We start from the raw sequence: 12,362 nt of genomic DNA on the forward strand, positions 1-12,362 counted from the left end.
TCCAACATCTCAGTGTACTTAGCTGAAAATAACTAATATTGGCTAAATAAGACCCCTACCATTAATTATACATGCAATAATTTTGCACACATTAATTAGAACATGTCAATTATACATGCATTAATTATACATACAGTAATTACACAAGAGAATTATATAGTTACTGTGTGTTGTTGCTGTGTAACTTCACAATAACTGATTGAGCAGAGCCATGATAGGAATTCCAGCCATGATCATCCCATCTATTTTAGTAAAGTCTATCTAGTACTACATCATCCAATGTACCCTTTCTTTTTAAGATAGTTGGGTGCTATATATCCCATAGGCTGAATGAACTACATAGAGGTTCTAAATTGTTTGTTGGCCAGAAATCATGAACGAAAGATTTGAAAATAACTGCAAATTTACTGAAATATAATTTTGTTGCAGCATGGAGACACACAGTTTTATAAACTTAATTTATTGCCTGGTTTAATACCAACACCTGGTCCTAGAGTACACTTTGCTGAAAGCATTTGGGCCTGGGCTCTGTTGTGAGGATAACTTCCTCCCACTGGTCTCAGAGGCCTTGAAAAATGTAATCGTTGCCATACTTCCTGCTCTAAGTCATGCAAAAACAAAAGGAGTAAAATAAAGATATTTTGGATTATCATTACTTCTAAGAAACATGATCCCCAATCAGATAAAAAAAAAAAAAAACTCAGTTAGATATAAAAGACTTTATTTCAAAACCTGGCACCACCAATGACACCTGTTATAAATTTGTAAAATATGTAAGGCACATGTATGGGTGCTTGGTTGAAAAGTTTGTTATTTACTTCTCAGTCACATAGTTTAAGATTCAGTCCTTCTGATGGGCATTTGGGTTAGTGTTTTCTCCTATACAATATCTCCAGATTGGCCAAAGCTTTGCAAATAAATTTGGCAGAGAGAAACTGAAAGAAACCTGCTGTATGTGTGTGTGTGTGTGTGTGTGTGTGTGTGTGTGTGTGTGTTTATTAAGTAACTAGCAAAAGTTGCTTTGGTGGCATTTTTTTCACCAGATAATCGAACTACTGAAAAGGTTTATGAGTAGTATGGCAATCTATGTTTCTGATTAACCTAGGAATGGAAAATCAAATTGAAGGCTGGTTATTGTAGAGGTCGTTGCACTTAAATTATCATAGAACACATAAATTTGCAAGCGATGCAAAGTAGAGCTACTGAAATGTTTTGGGAGTAGATTATGGATAATGACTCCATAGTTGTTTTACATGAAAGTGAAATTTCTTGTCAGAAACAGCCATATAAATGGTGTAAGGAAATTGAAGGAAGATGTTGAAACTCCCCCTCTGTGAGTTTATTTTATTCAACAGCAAAGGGAGCTATTTCTTCAGAGAGAAGTATGATTGGTATGTTCAAAAATGGCAAAATAATACGTACTTGAAAAAGTAGAGTTAAAGAATTGTATTTGCTACGTGCTTACAGTGTACGACCACTCTGAAACTGACTTCAGGTAACGAAAATTGAAAACATTCAGTTCACGAATACCGCTTTGAATCTTTAGTAATTCACAGTGAAAGGATGTCACATTTGAAATATAAAAACTAGGTAAATAAGCATCCTTAAAAAGAAACAATGTATTGGTAGGTAAACAAAGGTATCAACAAATAGAAGAGAGGGAAGGGAACATCACCTTTCAAGTAACTCAGAATAAGTAAAGGTAAGCTTGCCATAGTTTAATGCAGTTTCAATATGGAGATTAAGATTGTTTGGCATTGAATATTCATCACGTACAGTGTTCTGAGTCAATTTCATTCATCACCATCACAGGTGGACAGTCAAAATATATAGACAAAATCCTTTCACTTTTATAATATTCCCTAACCAAATTAGCACAACGTTTCAGATAATATACCCTCCAGCCTTCATCAGGTGAGTTCTCATTCCTAAGGTATTTTTCAACGCTATTATTATTATTATTATTATTATTATTATTATTATTCAGGACACTGCTTGGAATCTTGGGGTTAGTAGCCTGTACTATTAACCACTACACCATATGCCCATGGTCATCAAAAAATACCTTTGGAATGAGAACCTAGGTTCGAAATTTCCCCAAGACACCTGATGAAGCCTGGAGGGTATATCAGCCGAAACATTGTGTTAACAACAAACAAGATGAGGACAAATATCTGCCAAATGTAAATAATGTACATAATTCTTCATCTCTTAAATATAGAACTCTACAACCATATAGTTTAAAAAAGTATGGAAGACCCTACATACAAAAAAACTAGGTACATACTATGGATTAGAGAAAAACCCGTGTAAACCACCGTTTTCCCCAGTTTTTTCCATTTATGCAGGTGCCCTAGGGAAAAATGCTATAGTGCATGACCATCCTTGAGACATAAGTAATGTGTGTGTAAAGTTTGGTGATAATTGATTGAGAATTGTGGAAATGTATGTGCTAATCAATATACACACACATATATTGATTTATATATACTAGATATTTATCTCTCACCAGATGGAGTACTTATTTTGTTGATCTTACCATCACAGAACAGTACACTATATATATATATATATATATATTTGTAGCAGCACTGTCATACAAATGGTGTTTCTTGCAGCCTTCCATGTAAAACATGTCTCGTCTTGAAGAAATATTGGTTTCAAATTTTGGCACAAAGTCAACAACATGAGGGAGAGAATAAGTCCATTACGTTGACCCTACTGTTCAATTGGTACTTATTTAATTGATCCTGAAAGGATGGAAGGCAAAGTTGACCACAGTGGAATTTGAACTTAGAATGTAATGACAGACAAAATGCCACCACCCTTTTTGCCCATTGTGCTAACAATTCTGGCAGCTCACTACCTTTGGCTATGAAGAAAAATTACCTTACTTGGTAACAGGTGAGAATTAGTGACAGGAAAGGCATTCAGTCATAGAAAATCAGCCTTAACAAATTCCATCTGATTCATGCAGGAAAGTGGATGTTAACATGATAATGATGTTGATAATGATATCACACGCAATACTCATAAATCACATTTAGAGGCATTATTTCATGGTTGAGTAATTTTGCATGAGGAAGTGTCATAGATTTAAAATAAAAAGTAGGAAAACAATCCCAGAGGCAAAGACATAAGTTCAAAAAAGATCTCCTTAATCCTTCAGCATTCAGATAACTGCCAAATGTAATGCTTATTTGTTTACACTATTTTGAATTAATTGTAGGTTCAAGTTTTCGGTAATGTGATTGTTTATTTTTAGATTGACATAGCAGGGTACACGTGAAAAGTCAGATCTGGTAGACGAGAAGATGAGACAGAATATTTTAGCTGGATATGGCTGGTTTAAATAGGATTCCAAAAGATGTGGCTCTTTTCATATTTACAGACTACACTGACGGTAGATTAAACATCCAGTTTAATGATGAATGAATTAGATGTTTGATCAACAGAAACTACATTTCGCATTGACTATATCATATTCTAAGTGGTTGAGTATTCTACAGACATCTGTAACTTTCATATAACTGTCTTGAGCAGAATCTGTGTAACACTGGAACTTTAAAGATTTGTAGGTGTGTGATACTTCCTTATGCAAACACAATATACTATGAAGTATACTAAATGTTCTTATAAGTCAGTACTATGTTCTACTACATCAGCAGTGCTTCATCATCATCATCATCATCGTTTAACGTCCGCTTTCCATGCTAGCATGGGTTGGACGATTTGACTGAGGACTGGTGAACCAGATGGCTACACCAGGCTCCAATCTGATTTGGCAGAGTTTCTACAGCTGGATGCCCTTCCTAACGCCAACCACTCTGAGAGTGTAGTGGGTGCTTTTACGTGCCACCGGCATGAAGGCCAGTCAGGTGGTACTGGCAACAGCCACGCTCAAAATGGTGTATTTTATGTGCCACCCGCACAAGAGCCAGTCCGGGGGCACTGACAACGATCTTGCTCGAAAGTCCTTACTCCTTACATCATTCTTGTTAAGGTTGTTTCTACAGATATTCTATAGAAACTATACCCAGCACTGATATTTGCTATAGCATTTCATATCGATACATCAGATGTAAACAAGCAATGAGTGTATATGCCACATTTTGGGAGTTGTTGCCCCTTCAGCACTCATCTAGCCCACTCTTGCCTCTGAACACATTGCATATATAGCTACCTCATACAGTGGCGTTAAGTTATTGGATATACCAATTTACATATTAGATGCATTCCTGGAACGGGTATGTAAACATTAAAGATTTGTAGGTACGTGGTACTTCATTACGCAAACACAATATACTATGAAATATACTAAATGTTTTTATAAGTCAGTACCACATTCTACTGCATCAGCAGTGCTTCTTACATTCTAAAAACATTTAGTATCTGAAGTTATATCATTTCCACTGCCATCATCATCATATTAATGTCCCCTGTTTCATGTTTGCATGAGTTAGATGAAATTTGTTGAGGCCAATTTTCTTTATTTTATGTTATTTTTTTGTTCCAAACACCTGCTTAATAATGACAAAGTTACTTTACCAAATTTATCATTCTTTGCAAAATTAACTCAAAAGAAGTCAGTATTTCAACAAAAGTATAACAACAAAAATGTTAACTTGTTTTGATACCAACCTGCCTAATATTGCCCCTAGCTCTATGATAAAAGCTTAGTTTAAAAATGATCTAAATTAAAGCCTTCCTTCAAAATTTCATGTTAATTTATGTCCCAGATGCCAGTTTAATGATCCTTTCTACTCTAGGCACAAGGCCTGAAATTTGGGGGAGGGAACTAGTTGATTACATTGATCCCAGTGTTTCACTGGTACTTAATTCTTGACCCCAAAAGAATGAAAGGCAAAGCTGACCTCAGCAGAATTTGAACTCAGAACATAGCAGAAGACGAAATACTGCTAAGTATTTCACCTGGTGTGCTTATGTTTCTACCAGCTTACCACCTTAGACACCAGTTTAATAATGACAAAGTAATTTTACTAGATTCTTCGTTATTTTCAAAATTCAATGTAACAAAGGCAGTATATTTCAACAGAAATATGGTAATAAAAGGGTGAAGTACAAATAAATAAGATTAACTTCAATTGTCCGAGTATTTGTTATTTACAAATAGGTTATGTTTACACAGAAAGATTAAATACATTTGTTTAATGTATTGCATATAATTTCTGTATGCATATTTATTCACAATAACCACTCTAGCTTTCTATTATTTCTATTATTAAATCTTCACTGTCAACCTCATATTTTCATGTAAACTACTTGAAGCCAATAATAGTTTGTTTATGTTTTACATAAGGAGATATATTCTTTGTAACTTTGGCAGTTGAGAGGTTAGATAAAGAATCTCTGAGGAATCTTTAGAAAAACAGAACTATTTTAGAAGATCAATGTTCTTGGTTGCTGAAGCTCTCATGATTTATCAGCAGGTTATACTTTTGCAGTAATATTTTTATTAAAAGTACTGCGTATGATCTCCATCTAAACATTCATAAACAATAGCCACAGTGTTGGTACACTTATCTCATGCATGAATGTGTGTATATATTCATGTAAGTATATATGTACATACTGGTACTTCATCTGTTATGACAGTGAGTGTTCCAGTTGATTTGATCAATGGAACAGCCTACTCATGAAATTAATGTACAAGCAGCTGAGCATTCTGCAGATATGCATACACTTAACATAGTTCCTAGGGAGATTCAGTGTGTCACAGAATGTAACAAGGATGACCCTTTTAATTACAGGTACAACTTATTTTTGGCAACATGAAATAAAGTGTTTTGCAGAAGGAAACAATGTGCTGCCACAAACTTATGATCATGAGCTGAATAATCTAAGTCATGCACATTCATGTATGCACATACATATACATACAGAGGCATGGCTGTATTGTTAAGAAGTTCACTTTTGGATTCAGTTCCACTGCACAGTACCTTGAGCAAATGTCATCTGTAAAAGCCTTAAACCAACTAATGTAAAGTTGGGAGATGGAAAATGTGTATGACCTCATAATGAATGAATGACTACACACACACACACACACACACACACACACACACAAACATATGTATGTATATATATATGCATATACGATGGCTTCTTACAATTTCCATCTGCCAATGCTACTCGAAAAGCTTTGGTTGACCCCTGGGCTATAGTATAAGACACTTATTCAATCAAGTACCATAGAGTGACATGCGACCCTTTAACCATATGGTTGAGAAGCAGTTTATATCCCACAGTGTATGTATTTTGTGTCTTTCCTTACTTCACTACTTTAAAAATTGGAGTTGGTTTATTTGTGTCCCCATAAATTAGCTGTTTGGCAATAAGAGACTGCTGGAATAAGTAACACATTTAAAAGAAGTCCTGTAATTGATTTGTTCAGCTAAATCTTTCAAGATAGTGCTCCAGCATGGCCACTGACAGTCCAATGACTAATACAAGTAAAAACACACACATACCCATATATATGTATGCATACATAAATGTATGCATGCATGTGTGTGTATAATATAACAGTTTGATTCAGCTACATGCAAAGAACAATAATATGATCTGATGTCACTTCCAAACCAATAACACAACATGATCCAAGTTTACCAATAAAAGCTCAACATTTAGACGCCATTTTGAATTTGTCTTATTTCCTGTTATTTGATCTCCTGTTACTTGTTATTATAACAGTTTGACTTGTTCCCATGTAACTCTCACCAAATGTGCTGAGTATTACTTTCTTTCATTTGTCCACACACTCACTCATATATACATGCATACTAGTTTCCATGATCTGCACAATGGTCCCTGTCCTACATTGCTGACTTCAACTTCATCATTTAGCATCCACTCTTCCATGCTTGACAGAATTTCTTGAAACAGATCTACAGCTGGATAACCAACTGTTTTCAAGCAAGGTAATGTTTTCTCATGGCCAGACATTTTTTTTTTTTGCAGAAGAGTGGAAACAAAGGATACTGTCTGCATGACAGTGATACTCATTTACAACTGTTATGTGATGTCAAAGCAAGAGAACAGACACACACGCATCAACATCATTTTATGCAAAATTTTACCATGCTTTCACAAAAGCATACGGTGATAAATTCTCACTTTGGATATTCACACAACTCAGAACTCAGCTTGCTTCTGTTTGTTATAGTACTCTAAGCATGACAGAGGAGTTTAAGGTTGATAGTTGGTGAGAAGTCCTGTATGCTAATGCCCTTGCCCTTATGGCAAAATATGTGAAAGACATAGAGGAGAAATTCCAGTTAGAGAAACAAAAACTGGAAAAGAAAGGCCTGAAAGTAACCAAAACTAGTATTATGGTAAATAAAACACATTCTGCTGCTATCTTGGGGAAATTGTGGTTTGCAGGTGCAGAAAAGTAGTTTGATACTCTATACAGTATGCCCAATGTAAACAATGGATGTATAAGCAGTGTAGTGGGGTCACACATGGGCTAAGAACAAAGAATACCCACACACGCAGCTGGTATATAGGGGCATTAAAAATGAAGTGCACTGGGAAAATATATTTTAACCACTCAGAAGGCTCCTTAGAAGTAGTCAATAGTGTTTGCTACCACAATGATATAATTAGTACAGGTGTGCTGAAAGCATAGGAGCCAGAAAAAGAATGGGGAGGAAAAAAGTTCAGGGTGCCACTCCCTCTACAAAGTTATTCTCCCTCAGAGAGTAGGCTGTTCCATTGATTAGATCAACTGGAACACTCACTGTCATAACAGATGGAGTACCAGTATGTACATACATACTTACATGCGTATGTGAAGTGTAAGATACTGAAACCTAGGTGCTGATTGCAAGGATTTGCAAAGGTGAGAAAGAAAAGAGGTGAGTATACTGTTGCTGGATGTGTAATGTCAGTATGCATAAATGATGCAGTACAAAGGATCTCAGAAAAAAATAAAACATATAAGATGAATCAGATGTAAGTTGCATATGGATTATAATAGTTGCATTAAAAAAATCCTGAGTACTCAAAGTTGATGGTGCCTGTGGCAGACTTGTAGCCCTGAACACCCAAGAGATTCTGCTCCCTTTTGCTCCCCATGGTTTGAAAAGCTACCTCAACCTCTGATTCTGGCACCACATCAGCTTGTTTCTAATATCGTCTTTCCCCTTCACTTTCTTTTTCAGGACTTTCTCAGCTTCATTCTCTTTTTTCAGTACATCTGTGATTTTGTGTGCTTGTACAGCTGTACATTTCACACCTGGATACCGATATGGTTGAGTGTACATGTTCATTACGTATATACATGTGTGGTTATTCATACAGCTTTTACTGTGCTCTCTTTACTACTTGTGGTTGTTGTTCTTTCCCTGGTTAATGTCTCTCTCTCTCCTTTCCCACCTTCCAGATCTTCTCCACTTCTCTCACATCTTCCTCTTCAGTCACTTCCCACAACCAACAATAATTTTATTTTCTCTCTACTTCTCTTATGTTAACTCTGGTTGCAGCCTCTCCGTCCCACATTCACAAGAGCAATCCCTGACTCACACTCTTCAACTCTTTTACTTTGTAGTTGAACTCACCAAACTTATCTCCACCATAGCTGTAAAATAGTTCGATTCTGACATCCCCAATGATGATGGCCTTTCAGCCCTTAACACTACTCCTTAATTTTCCATAAACACTTGAGGTAGCAGAGCCCTAACTCCTTACAGAAATCTGCATTCCAAACTAGAAGACCACTGCTATTGTTTACCAGACAAACAGCACCTTTCACTTTTTCTGCTATTTGTTGAAGGATAAAAGACCCAAATATCAGACATTACATTTTTTCAGACAGTTGGAGTTATTGACATTCTAAGAATTCTCCTTTGGAATAATGGTTATTGACACATATCCTCTCCCCATCAGTACTTTGGGTTTCAGATTTACCATCAGTTTAGCACATAACTAATTCTGTCAATTCCTCATGCAAGAATTACCTGTCCAAACCCTGCTTACAGAGACAAACAAATGCTAAAACACTGGACATGATTATCATTACAGTAGTGGCAGTAGTGTGGAGGCGCAATGGCCCAGTGGTTAGGATATCGGACTCGCAGTCATAGGATCACGGTTTCGATTCCCAGACCGGGCGTTGTGAGTATTTATTGAGCAAAAACACCTGAAGCTCCACGAGGCTTCGGCAGGGGATGGTGGCGAACCCTGCTGTACTCTTTCACCACAACTTTCTCTCACTCTTACTTCCTGTTTCCGTTGTGCCTTGTCACACTGTGTCACACTGAATATCCCCGAGAACTACGTTAAGGGTACCCGTGTCTGTGGAGTGCTCAGCCACTTGCACGTTAATTTCATGAGCAGGCTGTTCCGTTGATCGGATCAACTGGAACCCTCGACGTCATAAATGATAGAGTGCCAACACAGTGGCAGTGGTAATGATTATAATAATATAGATGATGTTTATGATGATGATGATAGAAATGAAGATGATGTGGATAGTGATGGTGGTGACAGTAATGATAATGATAATTATGATGCATGTTAGTGATGATGATGATATTGAGAATGATAGTGATGGTGATGATAATGATGGTAGTGATGGTGATGACAATGATAACAACTGTGATTAATATTTATCAATTCTTGAGCAGAGGGTGGCTGGCATTAATAATCTATCATTGTCAGTATCTCAAACAGAAACCATAATTAATAGATAACAAATAAATTGGAAAATTTTATAATGGTATCTGTGGTGAGATGAAACACAAATGACAAAACTTGTGCAAGTAGAAAACAAGACGACTGTTAAGCATCATCATCATCATCATCATCGTTTAACGTCCGCTTTCCATGCTAGCATGGGTTGGACGATTTGACTGAGGACTGGTGAAACCGGATGGCAACACCAGGCTCCAGTCTGATTTGGCAGAGTTTCTACAGCTGGATGCCCTTCCTAACGCCAACCACTCAGAGAGTGTAGTGGGTGCTTTTACGTGTCACCCGCACGAAAACGGCCACGCTCGAAATGGTGTCTTTTATGTGCCACCCGCACAAGCCAGTCCAGGGGCACTGGCAACGATCTCGCTCGAAAATCCTACAGGAGCCAGTCAGGCGGTACTGGCAACGGCCACGCTCAAAATGGTGCATCTCATGTGCCACCCGCACAAGAACCAGTCCAGGGGCACTGGCAACGATCTTACTTGGCTTGCCGGGTCTTCTCACGCACAGCCCATTTCCAAAGGTCTCGGTCCGTAGTCATCGCCTCGGTGAGGCCCAATGTACGAAGGTCTTGCCTCACCACCTCAGCCCAGGTCTTCCTGGGCCTACCTCTTCCACGGGTTCCCTCAACTGTTAGGGTGTGGCACTTTTTCACGCAGCTATCCTTCTCCATTCTCACCACATGTCCATACCAGCGCAATCGTCTCTCTTGCACGCCACAACTGATGCTTCTAATGTTCAGCTTTTCTCTCAAGATACTTACACTCTGACGGGTATTCACATTGACATTACACATCCAACGGAGCATACTGGCTTCATTCCTTGCGAGCTTACGTATGTCCTCAGCAGTTACAGCCCATGTTTCACTGCCATGTAGCATGGTTGTTCGTACGCATGCGTCATACAGTCTGCCTTTTACTCTGAGTGAGAGCAGTTTAACCAAAACAAGAAAATATACACATTTTAATATTAAAACCATGTAAAACCATAGAAATACACCCACACACACACATATATATATATATGTGTGTGTGTGTGTGTGTGTGTGTATATATATATATCTATATATTTATACACCCACACACATATATATATACACACCCACCCATATATATATATATATATATATACTTATATATACTTATATATATATATATATATATATATATATATATATATATATATATATATACTTATACACCCATGCACACACACACACACACAAATAGAAATATATATATATATACTTATATATACTCATATATACTTATATATATATACATATATATACTTATACACACGCACACACACACACACACACATATATATATATTTATACACACACACAATATGTGTTCTTTATTCTGTTATTCTTTTACTTGTTTCAGTCATTTGACTGTAGCTATGCTGGAGCACTGGTTTAAAGGGTTTTAGTCGAAGAAATTGACCCCAGGACTTATTTTATCGATCACTTTTGCTGAAATGCTAAGTTATAAGGATGTAGACACACGACCATCGGTTGTCAAGCAACGGTGAGGATACAAACAAAGATGCAAAGACACACATATGTAAATATATAGTAGGCGCAGGTGTGGCTGTGTGGTAAGAAGCTTGCTTCCCAGCCACACGGTTCTTGGTTCAGTCCTACTGCATGGGACCAATGCCTTGTGAGTGGATTTGGTAGATAGAAACTGAAACAAGCCTGTCATATATATAGTTTGTTTCATTAAAGGCGATGCCCCAGCATGGCCACAGTCAAATGACTGAAACCAGTAAAAGAAAAGAATATATATACATATATGATGAGCTTCTTTCAGTTTCCATCTACCAAATCCACTCACAAAGTTTTGGTTGGCCTGAAGCTAGAATAGAAGATACTTGCCTAAGGTGTTATGCAGTGAAACTGAACCTGGAACCATGTGTTGGGAAGCAAGCTTCTTACCACACAGCCATATCTATCTTTTATCTTTTACTTGTTTCATTCATTAGACTGCAGCTGTGCGGGTGTGCTGGGGAATTTTAGTCTAAGTAATGGAACCTAGTACTTAGTTTCTTCTTAAGCCTAGTACTTATTCTAGCAGTTTCTTTTGCCCAACCACTAAATTATGGGGATGTAAACATACAAACACCAGTCACAATAGTGGTGGGGGGAAAACATAGACACACGCACACACACACACACACATCACTGGCTTCTTTCAGTTTCTGTTTACCAAATGCACTCAAAATGCTTTTGGCAGCCTGAGGCTGTAGTAGAAGACATTTGCCAAAAGTGCCACACAGTAGGACTGAACCCAGAACCATGTGGTTGGTAAGGAAACTTCTTGCCACACAGCCATGCCTGCATCTGAAAGAACTCACATGAAACAAAACAAAAGTACTCAGTACTCAGTAGGCGCAGGAGTGGCTGTGTGGTAAGTAGCTTGCTTACCAACCACATGGTTCTAGGTTCAGCCCCACTGTGTGGCACCTTGGGCAAGTGTCTTCTACTTTAGTCTCAGGCCGACCAAAGCCCTGTGAGTGGATTTGGTAGACGGAAACTGAAAGAAGCCCGTCGTATATATATATATATATATGTGTGTGTGTGTGTGTGTGTGTGTGTGTGTGTGTGTGTGTGTGTGTGTGTGTTTGTGTGTCTGTGTTTG

At 37.5% G+C, this 12,362-nt stretch overlaps 1 protein-coding gene across 1 annotated transcript in view; it reads right to left on the minus strand.

Annotated features, from left to right (window-relative positions):
• Positions 1–12,362, minus strand: part of LOC106879427 (focadhesin) — a 301,702-nt gene that overhangs the window by 43,094 nt on the left and 246,246 nt on the right. The gene's annotated exons all lie outside the window — the stretch shown is intronic.

Source organism: Octopus bimaculoides, chromosome 4 (assembly GCF_046866305.1).
Source record: "Octopus bimaculoides isolate indiv1 chromosome 4, ASM4686630v1, whole genome shotgun sequence".
Lineage (NCBI taxonomy): Eukaryota > Metazoa > Mollusca > Cephalopoda > Octopoda > Octopodidae > Octopus > Octopus bimaculoides.